The sequence below is a fragment of the Canis aureus genome, chromosome 4 (genome assembly GCF_053574225.1).
Source record: "Canis aureus isolate CA01 chromosome 4, VMU_Caureus_v.1.0, whole genome shotgun sequence".
NCBI classification, from domain to species: domain Eukaryota; kingdom Metazoa; phylum Chordata; class Mammalia; order Carnivora; family Canidae; genus Canis; species Canis aureus.
The window spans coordinates 69,539,645-69,551,626 of record NC_135614.1 but is presented as its reverse complement, the minus strand read 5'-3'; the positions used below and the strand labels follow the sequence as shown (position 1 = coordinate 69,551,626).

Here is an 11,982-nt window from a genome sequence, read left to right as displayed (position 1 = left end):
AACTAAACACCACTTTTATCCATTTTATGTTATTTGGTTAAAAATACCAATTTTATTTGAAAGCAAACATTTACTAATTATGTTTGGAAACTATGGCTTTAGCTAACTCAGCCCACCTTCTCCCCATATATACCACGGACCTTCTGACATAGAGTCTTTGCTTACGCCTTCTTTTCAATTATTAAAATAAAATGCAAAGGGGAGACCAAACTTGTAAATTCCCTAAGCAAACAAAATCATTTAAGCCATGTAAGCAAAACTAGATGTACCTGTTAATTGGGTGATTGATTGATTTTGCAGCACAATCCTACTAGTTGTACTCTAAGAAAACTAATGCCTACAATAATATATTTCAAAACACATGCTACCAAGAGATTGTGACACCGTTGATTTATTAATGTATCATGTTCCATGTTTATTATTTTAGCTGCTCAATAGAACACAAGTCAGGGTCACTTATCCAGCCATAGGGAACTAATTCATTACATTGTAGTACATCTTTTTGAAAGACTATTATGCCTTCACTAAAAAGTAAAAATTTTAAGCATGTGTGGAAATGTTTAGGATAATTTTTTTTAAAGATCTTATTATTCATGAGAGAGAGAGAGAGAGAGAGAGACATAGGCAGAGGGAGCAGCAGGCCCCATGCAGGGAACCTGATGTGGGACTCAATCCTGGGTCTCCAGGATCAGGCCCTGGGCTGAAGGCGGCACTAAACCGCTGAGCCACCAGCTCTATCCTTAATGGACACTAGCCAGTTCCCCCTAGTCTCAAACTGTTACTTGAAACATTGCTACCCTCCAGGCAATCTACACTGTGGGTTTTCTGCCTACCTCAGAGTACCCTGCAGTTTCATTTATTGATGTCTAAGCAAACCCTTCTGAATGATAAAAGGGTAGAATGGACAAATATACTGACTAGTCCTAAAACATAACCAGTCTAAAAGCATTGAAGTGCTATTCACTAGAATGCAGTTAGGAAAGTACTGAAAGGAAAGGAAAACTGACAGATTCATAGATAGCATAGTGACATGTAGAAAGAATGGAAAGTAGATTTCAACAGGTAGGCTTCACTTGCATTTTGTTTAAGAACTTTGGAAGAAAAATGGGTTTTATATAAATATCTTCTAATAATTATGATTTTTCACTGTCTTTTTCTCTGCATGTTCTAGAGTAATGGTCTATAAACTTTGTGTGATCCATATGAATAAATTTTGAAGTTGTATACTATATGGATATATATATACACGTGTATGTGTTTTTAAATGAATTAAATACACCAATTTTTATTACAAAAATATAGTTAAATGTGGTTTATAAAAGTACGCCACATCATTAATCTATGGACTAATGACATTGTGTTCCTTCCATGTGATGTTGTGCTAGGGGTTCTGTTGTGAATAAGATTAGTTATACTCAGTGTTGTCCAGGATACAGAAGAAACAGATTCTCTTACATTTTAGAAGGCAAAATATGACATTTTAAATATCCATCCCTTCAGCATGCTAGATCTTTACCAGGAGATACTACACAGCAGTTAAAAAGAATGAGAGGGGTCTGCATGTACTGAACAGGAGAACTTCACCAGGATATATTGTTAAATCAAATTGCAGAATAAGGTGTATAATGTGATTCCATTTATGTAAAAAGGAATAAACCACAGTTATATATTTATGATATTTGTATGGAAATTCATAGATATCTGAAAGGAAACTAACCTGTTAACAGTGGTTATTCAAGAAGGTTAGAGAGAGTAGGAGTCCAAAGTGAAGGTGAATGTATAATTTTCCATGTATATGCACTGCCTTGTTTTAATTTTTACTATGTATAATTACATACCATTTGTGTAATTTTTAAAGGTAAGAACCAACTCCAGTAATTGCTTAAGCTCTTAATTGTGTAGACCCTGAAATATTAAAAAGAGTGACACATTTCAATATCTCCAAGACATTGGCAAGTCAGAAAAATCAGGTTAAAGCCCTATGACAGTATGATTCTATGAAAAAATTTGCTTTTGTTTATTCTTGGATGCCTAGAAGAATATTTATAGAAATTTCGATAGTAATCACTTCTATTTCAGGTGACTCTGACTTTATTCCTTCTGTTCCTATAATTAATATTCTTTTATATCTTTTATCTCATTGGGATAAAAAGGTACATCACCTCCACTTTCTTTTTAAAATATCTATAGACACTGTTCCTGAGGAGATGATAAAAACAGTTATAAAATTTCAAGTCATCAAACATTTGTTCTAGGGCAGGCTCTCTTCTACACAGCAGAAGTATGAAAAGGAATGAGATAGATTCCCTTCTTTCAAGGGATTAGAAGTCTAATGTTTTTTTTTTTTTTTCTAAAGATCTTATTTATTTAAGAGAGATAGAATGAGTGAGAGAGAAAGAGAAGGAGCAGAGGGAGAGGGAGAAGCAGACTCCCTACTGAGCATGCTAAGCAGGAAGCCCAACTACAATGGGGCTTGAACAGAGGACCTGTGCCTAAGTCAGATGTTTAATTGACTGAGTCTAGTTTCTGGAAGAAATATTTTTTGACATTGCCTGGAAAAGAGGAGCTAGAAACTAATGATTTGGAAACAAGAGGGAAACATTCTCGTCATGATGAAATGAGTAGATTAAAAAATAATGTCCTTTGTGTTTTAGAATAAATAATCTATGGCCCTCCTTTTTGACAGTAATTGAATAGCTATGCAATAATAATTGAATTATCAATTGAAAGTTGATCCTAGTAATAATAAAACTAGACTCTCTTCATGGCTTATTTTTACATCCTTTTAGCTGCAGGGGGGCAGGGGGAGGCAGGAAGAGGAACACAGTTATTCTCCATAGCCAGATCATTCATAAGTGTACCCATAAAACGTGATAAAAGGAAAATTCATCAAGAAAATACTACAATTATAAATATATATGCAGCTAGCATCAGAGTCCCAAAATTATGGAGCAAAAACACAGAAACAAACGGAGAAATAGACAATTCAACAATAATAGAGACTCCAATAGTCAACTTTCAATAATGGATAGTATAACTAGGTAAAAAGATCAACAAACTTAACTGATTTTCAACAAGGGTGCCAGGACTATTCATTCAATGGGCAAGAAATATTCTTTCCAACAATTGGATATCCATATGCCGAAGAATAAAGTTGGACCTATTCCTCACACTATAAGCAAAACTTAATGCAAAATGGATCAAAGATCCAAATGTAAAATGTGCTAAACTATAAAACCCTTAGAAGACACAGGCATTTCATGGCCTCAGATTTGGTGGTGGGCTCCTAGATAGGACATGGAAAGTATGAGGAGCAAAAGAAGGACACCATTAAGAAAGTGAAAAATGACCCATGGAATAAGAGAAAATATTTGCAAACCATACATCTCCTAAACAATTTCTATTTGGAATATATAAAGAGCTTTTTATATATTAAAGACTTAAATATGCTATATATATATAATAAAAAATTTAATAGCCCATTGAAAAATGTACAAAGGATCTGGATAGCTGTTTTCTCCAAAGAAATGGCCAAGAAGTGCATGAAAAAGATACTCAACACCATTTCTTTAGGGAAAACACAATACCACGTACACCTGGTAGGATGGCTAGAATCAAAAAGAGAAATAACGAATATTGATGAAAATGTGAAGAAAATAGAACCCTTATATGGAAAACAATCTTGGCAGTTTGTCAAAACAAACATAGAGTTACCATATGACACAGCAGTTCATTTCTTACCCTAAAAAAGTGAAAACATATGGTCACACTAAAACTTGCACAGAAATGTTTATAGCAATCTTAATTGCCAAAGGTGAAAACAACCACAATTCCCATCGACTGATCAATAGACAAACAAAATGCGGTAAATCCAAACAGTAGAATCTTAATTGGTAAGAAAAAGGGATGAAGTACTGATACATGCTGCAAAAATGGGTGAACCTTGGAGATGTTGTGAGCAAAAGAAGCAAGTCAAAAAAGACTGTATATGATTCATTTTATATGCAATATAGCACGAGTATAGACCATATCCATTATCACAAAAAGTTCCATTGGACAGTAGTGGTCCAATAATGGAAAAGCCGGTTGTCCTTTAGGCATAATTTCTAACAAGTCTTAAGGGTTGGCAGCAAAGAATTAGAAGTTGGATTCATACAGGAATCTGGGATGTCAGGAGATTTGACTTCAAAAAGAAGGTAATGTGATAAAAGCATGAAAAGATTTCAATCTACCACACTGCTAGCTCTGAAGACAGATGAAAGGGCCATGAGTAAGGGAATGTAAAAAATACAGCTCTAGAAGCTGGAGAGAAACAGGAAATGGATTCTTCCCTAGAACTTCTAGAGGGAGTATGGCCCTGTTGACACCTGTTGAAACTGATTTTGGAATTCTGACCTCCATTTTATTTTCCAGAAGAGAATAAATGCGTGTTGTTTTAAGACATTGATTTTGTGGCAATCTATGACAAACTAATTTAAACCTAATGGAGGCTTTAGGGGAGAATCGGTTTCCCTGCCTTTTCCAGCTTCTAGAGGTTACATTCCTTGGCTCATAACCCCCTTTCTCCATCTCCAAAGTTGGCAAAGGTGAGTCAAGTTCTTCTTATATAGCATTACTCTGACTTCCGCCTCCCTTTTCCATTTTTGACCCTTGTGATTACAGTAGGCTCATCCGGATAATCCAGGGTAATTTCCCTATTTTAAATTCAGCTGATTAGCAATCACAATTCCATCTGCAACTTTAATTTTCCTTTACCATGTACTGTAACATTCCCAGGTTCTAGAAATTAGAGCATGGATGTGTTTGTGGGGCCATTACCCTATCTCAATCATCCTCTTTATTTTTTTTAAGTATGTATGTATGTATGTATGTATTTATTTATTTATTTATTTATTTATTTATTCATAGAGACACAGAGAGAGAGAGAGGCAGAGACACAGGCAGAGGGAGAAGCAGGCTCCATGCAGGGAGCCCGAAGCGGGACTCGATCCCGGTTCTCCAGGATCACATCCTGGGCTGCAGGCGGCGTTAAACCTCTGCACCACTGGGGCTGTCCTCAATCATCCTCTTTAAAACTGAACATGTTAATCAAAACTTTGGTTGGATAGTTGCTCACCTCTACTGGGAAAGGAGAGGAGGTAAAATATTCAGAACTTTGTATCTGATTGGATGGAACTAGAATGGAGCTGAGTGAGTAATAGGATTCAAGGATGATTCCAAGATGGGAACTGGGGGATCACAGATGAGGTAGGAAATGATAATTCCAGGTTTGGCCAGATTAACTGAACAAGGGTGTATTGGCCCTTTGGATAATTTTTGTCAGGGACTTGAAGAATCTTCTGTATCTACTTAGGAAAACTGGTTAAAGCTCTTTGGGAATAAGAATAAAGGATGAATAAAGACCATGAAGACGGGATGGGACAGGAATGAGGAAGGAAGAGGCAGACAGAAAAGGTGTTTTAAGACTATGCTATCCTGGGGCACCTGGGTGGCTCAGTCAGTTAAGTGTCTACCTTGGGCTCAGATCATGGTCCCGGTGTCCTGGGATCCAGCCTTGTGCTGGGCTCCCTGCTCAGTAGGGAGTCTGCTTCTCCCTCTCCCCCAGCTTGTGCATTCTCTCTCTCTCTAATAAAAAACAAAATGTTATCCTGCACACGTGTTACCTGTGAAAGAGCAAGATTTTTTTTTTTTCATCTGAGTGTCTCTGCTTTTCTGATAGTATAGACATGGCAAAGGGATTAGGGATGATACAGTACCATCTGTAGTGAACATTAGTGTTTTCGAAACTCAGCAGCCTCCAACCGCCCTTTTCTCAGTATCTACAATTTTTATTTTATTTTTAATATTTTATCTATTCATGAGAGAGACACACACACACACACAGAGGCAGAGAGAGAAGCAGGCTCCACACAGGGAGCCCAATGTAGGACTTGATCCTGGGACTCCAGGATCACGCCCTGAGCTGAAGGCAGACACTCAACTGCTGAGCCACCGGGCATCCCAGTATCTACAGTTTTTAAAATTAAACTTCCCTTCATTGCTTTCTGGTCTAATAGATTAGCAGGAGGGATGGACCCACCTGCTCCAAGGGACAGTGATACCTTAGGGATAGTAATGAGCTCAGGGGAGGAGCATTTGATCAAATTCAGGCACATGAGGACCAGGGTCTTATATTTTGTTCTGGTTGTTAGAAGATAAGGCTCTTCTTTTTGACTGGTTTCTAATTTAAAGTTGGGAGCCCCATGCTGCTGGCAGCCTTATGCCACCATTGGTACCACCTGTTTGAGAATGGAGCCAACAGAGAGGCAAGGGAAATAGGCAGTTTGGAAGAGACCTGGTTATAATGACTTTATCTGGCCCTCTGTTTTTTCAGTTACATCTTTCAACAAATTGTTTTTTGTAGTTGTTTTTAGCTTATGCCATTTTAAGTCTAATTTCTTATCAATTACAATGAAAAAACCTCCAGTTGGTTGTGGCACTGTTGGAAAATATCCATTCTCCTTTCTTTCCAGAGTAATGGAACTATGGTGACCAACATTTAGCACTAAAAATCCTGTGTCTCATTGGAAGCCCTAAATTCCAGATAAACTAGGATAGTCACCACATGGGAGGCACATGGGCTGCTGGGAATAAAGCCTACATTTTCTAGCTTCTTATACCCTGGTATGACCATGTGATTAAGTTCTGCCTAATAGGATTTAAGTGAAAATGGTCAATGCAGCTTCCAGGAAGTTTCCTTAAAAGGAAGGAACATGATCTGCCTTTCTTCCTTTCTATTGGCTAGAATATGAATATAGTGGCTAGAATTCCACAAACCACCTGAAATCAAGAGCTAATTACCTTCCTTAGGAAGGAAACACTTGTGGCAAAGCAACGAGATGGAAGAAATCTGGCACCCTGACACCATGGAGTGCTTATACACCTCGAGAATGGAAACGTCTAGACTTCTTGAATCTGAGAGAGAAATGAGCATCTATCTTAAGCCTCTGTGGTTTTGTCTATAACTCATAATTAATCCTAATTCACTGAGACAATGTCTAATTGAAAAAAGCACTTTGTAATGTGTGTCTGCCTCTCCAAACATTACACTGGCTATCAATTCACTTACCAAACTCAACTCTCTAATATGGTCACAATTTCAGCATGAGAAAGTTATCAATTTGGGTGTTACCAGCAGAGATCATAGAGATAGTGAGACTTAATTATGATCCGTGTCAATAGTGGATGTTTTTGCTTGCCGAATTGGCATCCAGTTCTTTTCCTCCTAGTAGAACCCCAATTTTGTACAAGTTTTCATTTCTACCCTTTTTTAACACTCTCCTCACAAATTCAGCAATAGAACTTGTGATAGTTTTTTTGTTTTTTATGTTTATTTTATTTAAATTCAATTAATTAACATATAATGTATTATCTTCAGAGGTAGAGGTGAGTGATTCATCAGTCTTACATAATATGCAGTGTTCATTATACTTTCTTTAATTTAATGCCCATCACCCAGCTACCCCATCCCCCTACCCCTATCTCCTCCAGGACCCCCAGTTTTGTTTCCTAAGGTGAAGAGTCTCTGGGATGCCTGAGTGACTCAGTGGTTGAGCATCTGCCTTTGGCTCAGGTCGTGATCCTGTAGTCCTGGGATCGAATCCCATTCAGGCTCTCCCTGCAGGAAGCCCGCATCTCCCTCTGCCTATGTCTCTGCCTCTCTGTGTCTCTCATGATTAAATAAATAAAATCTTTAACAAAAAACAGAGTCTCTTATGGTTTGTCTCCCTCTCTGATTTCATCTTGTTTTGTTTTTTCCTCTCTTCTCTTATCACCTCTATTTTGTTTCTTAAATTCCACATATGAGTGAGATCATATGATGATTGTCTTTCCCTGTTTGACTTATTTTACTTAGCATAGTATCCTCTAGTTCCATCTGTCGCTGCAAATGGCAAGATTCCATTTTTGATGGCTAAATAGTAATCCATTGTATATATATATATATACCACATCTTCTTTATCCATTCACCTGTTGATGGATATCTGGGCTCTTTCCATAGTTTGGCTGTTGTGGACATTACTGCTATAAACATTGGGGTGCAGTTGCCCCTTTGGGTCACTACATTTGTATCTTTGGGGTAAATAGCCAGTAGTAAAATTGCTGGATCATAGGGTAGCTGTATTTTCAACAGTTTGAAGAACCTCTATACTGCTTTCTGGAGTGGCTGCACCAGCTTGCATTCCTACCAACATTGTACAAGGGTTCCCCTTTTCCACATCCTTGCCAACATCTGTCATTTCCTGACTTGTTAATTTTAGCCATTCTGACCAGTATGAGGTGGTATCGCATTGTGGTTTTGATTTGTATTTCCCTGTTTCCAAGTGATGTTCAGCATTTTTTCATGTGTCTCTTGGCCATTTGTAGGTCTTCCTTGGAGAAATGTCTGTTCATGTCTTCTCCCATTTCTTGATTGGATTATTTTTTCTTTGGGTGTTGAATTTGATAAGTTCTTTATAGATTTATAAATTTATAAATGGATAGTAGCCATTTATCTGATATGCCATTTGCAAATATCTTTTCCCATTCTGTTGGTTGTCTTTTAGTTTTGTTGACTGTTTCCTTTGCTGTTCAAAAGCTTTTAATCTTGATGAAGTCCCAATAGTTCACTTGTGCCTTTGTTTCCCTTGCCTTTGGAGACCTGTCTAATAAGAAGTTGCTGTGGACAAGGTCAGAGGAGTTGCTGCCTATGTTCTCCTCTAGGATTTGGATGGATTCCTGTCTCATATTTAGGTCTTTCATCCATTTTGAGTCTATTTTTGTGTATGGTGTGAAGAAATGGTCCAGTTGCATTCTTCTGCATGTGATAATTTTATGTGTCAACCTAGGTAAGCTAGAGTATTCAGGTATCTAATCAAAGATTAACCTAGGTGTTGCTGTGAAGTATTTTGTAGATGTGATTAACAAATAATAAGTTGACTTTAAAGAGATTATCTTTGTGATATGTAGATGGAGATATCACTACCCACTCCCCCTTCCCCCCATTGGTTTTATTTCTCTGGAGAACTCTGACTGATACAGACCTGGTCAATGTAAGAGTAATTTTAACCCTGTGTCAGTATCTGGTTCTGGACCAGGCATGTGACCAGATTGAACCAATGAAATGTGAAGAAATGTTTGATCTGAAATTCTGAGAAGGTTCTTCCTTATGATTCTGTGAGAGCTTCCAGTAGTAACTGCCTGTCTCTTCCTCTGGCAGTAGTTTCCTTAGATATGAAGCCTGTAATGGCCGCAGCATTTTCACAATCAAGCTGAGGGTCAAGCCAACATACAAAAAAGGCAGAGCCAAGAGACTTGCAAAGAAATGGAGCTAGGGCTGCTGGTTTAAGTCAGCACTGAAGCTTGTCCTACTTCTGGGATTCATTTTCCAATTCATATATTTCCTCATTATTTAGGTTGTAGTTGATTTTTCTGAGACCTGCAATCACAATTATTCTACTAGTGTTCCTGGGTGGCTCAGTTGGTTAAGAATCCCACTTGTGATTCTGGTTCAGGTCATGACCTCATGGGTCTTGAGATTGAGCCCTGCTTCTGGCTCTGTGCTCAGTGGGGAGTCAGCTTGGGATTCTCTTTCTGTCTCTCCCTTTGCCCCTCCACCGACTCAAGCTCTTTCTCTGTCTCTCTAAAATGAATAAATAAATCTTTAAAAAAATTATTCTACCTAATACAATGCTTTCCCTAGAATAAATATTTCAGGATGTTAGGATACATGTGGCTGATTTGTCAGTTGAAATCCGTGTTTTGAGTAGATATGGTTTAAAAATGTTTATTTTTTAGGGATGAAAAAACTAGTAATGTAAATCAAAGGGTAGCTTTTATTAAAATATTTTCAAGTTAAATTGCAATTATTTGTAAGTTTTCAATGTGTTCCGTTAATTTGTTTTAGGAGTATTAAGAATCTTAAGATTCTAGTGAACTTCTAATAATATACTCTATCTTTAAATGTCAAGTCCCTGATAAAGCATAGAACTTGGGGATTATCTGATATCGCAGCAATAGTGCATACTTATTAGAATATGATTATCTGGCAGATACATCTTGCAAGTAATATGAATATCATTAAAAATTATAAAGGAAATAATACAATAGGGCTGTCTACAAAATAAGGAAAATGATTAATTACCTTGGGGAATGGAGGAGGATAGTTTCTTCTAAGACAAAATGAGACCCAAGAAACTCAAATGACACATTTAATGACAATATTCTTTCCTGTTTCAGAATGAATTCATGCTAGAGGTTAAACTGTATAAAGTTCTTATTACTCAAGATGCTTCTATCATGGCCTAAGTTATTTCACACAGAAAAGCTTAGTTAATATTATGCCAATAGAGGAATTTTCTCTTTTTTTTCTCTTTCTCTCTCTGCAGATGTAATATTCACAATTGAATTGCCAGTTGCTTTTTTAGTTGAATATACAAATTTACATTAGATAAACATTTTATTCAGCTTGAATTTATAAATTGGAAATTTATATCTATTATTTATAAAGATCTCTAGAAATCAATAAGACTGAATTCTTGCTCTCCTTCACTGATCTGCTCTACATCCAGATTCATTGAATCTGTAAATGTCACTGCCCTTGGTCAAGAAGCTTTTGGCAGAAACCTGGGCATATCCTTGATACCTTTACCCCACCCCTCTCACATTCAATCCTTTCCCCAAATCTTACTAATTCTACTTCTATAGCATATCCATCTGAATCACTTCTCTCCATTTCCACTGTCCACATTCTAGTACGAATTACTTTGTCATCCAGAGAACTAAATGGTCTCCTAGCTGAACTACCCACTTCTCTTTTACATTCTGCCTTTCCATTCTCCTCACAGCAGCTAACGGAAGGTCATTAAAATACAATCTGATCATATCACTTCCTTGCTTCTTGTCCCACCTAAGATAAAGAAAGTCTAAAGAGCACCTGGGTGGCTCAGTCAGTTAAGCAGATGACTTAATTGTGACTCAGGTCATGATCTCAGGGTTGTGAGAATGAGCCCCACATCTGGCTCTGTGCTGAGTGTGGAGCCTACTTAAGATTCTCTCTCTCCCTCTCCTGCTGTCCCCTTCCCCCAACTAGGCCTCTCTCTTTCTCTCTCTTTCTCTCTTTCTCTCCCCTCCCCCCAATCTTTAACATGGCATCAGAAGCCCTGCCTGATTTGCCCCTACTAACCTATACCCATTCTGTATTTTTTTTATTGCAAGCAACAGAAACTGACTCTAATTAGTTTCAGGATAAAGATACAGAAAACTATCAAGGAAAGGTTGAGCAATCAAGACGTAGGGAGGCAAAGAAGCCAAGTCCTCCCCAAGGAACCTCTGCAGCAGCAGGTGAGTTTCTCTCTGGAACACGGACATTAATGTGATTAGTCTTGCTCTGTGCTTCTCTTCTTGTTTAAAATTACCAGGAGAAAGAAATCTGACTGTCTTGGCTTCTGTCAAATTTTTACCCCTGGATCTATTATCTACCATTGGATCTATCTCCACGAAGGCTGCTGTGTCTTGTTCATTACCATACATCTGTGCCTGGCATCCAGTAGGTGCTCATTAAACATTGAATTAATAACCACCTAATTGAGTAAATGAATTGGCCATGGCCAGAAAACAGGATCACTTAATGTAGCCATGGCCAATGGGAGCTCACTTCAGGGTTTGGAGTTTATTTCTATGATTGTGAGTGAGGCATCCATTTCAAGAGATAGCCTCCACCTGTGCTCTTAAGCTTCACCTTGTTCCACTTTCCCCCTTACACTAGGAGCCCTTGGCCTCCTTCCGTTCCTCCAAACTGCCAAGCAATTTCCAAACTCAGAGTCATTGCATATGGTATTACTGTTCTGCTTATAGATTTATTGCCTATTAGCTCTAAATTTACCCCTTTTTGCCTCTTTTATGAAAAAAATGTATGGGCCCTTTAGATATTTTTTTTTTGTAAGCTGAGACAATGTTAAGCATTG

The 11,982-nt window shown here is 37.7% G+C and overlaps 1 long non-coding RNA gene across 1 annotated transcript; it reads right to left on the bottom strand.

Annotated features, from left to right (window-relative positions):
* Window positions 1-1,040: 1,040 nt before the first annotated feature.
* Window positions 1,041-11,673, bottom strand: LOC144312933 (uncharacterized). Its single transcript, XR_013378588.1, has 3 exons — window positions 10,161-11,673; window positions 1,839-1,905; window positions 1,041-1,091 (listed from the first exon to the last, which is right to left on the bottom strand). It is a non-coding gene; the product is annotated as an uncharacterized LOC144312933 (long non-coding RNA).
* Window positions 11,674-11,982: the final 309 nt, after the last annotated feature.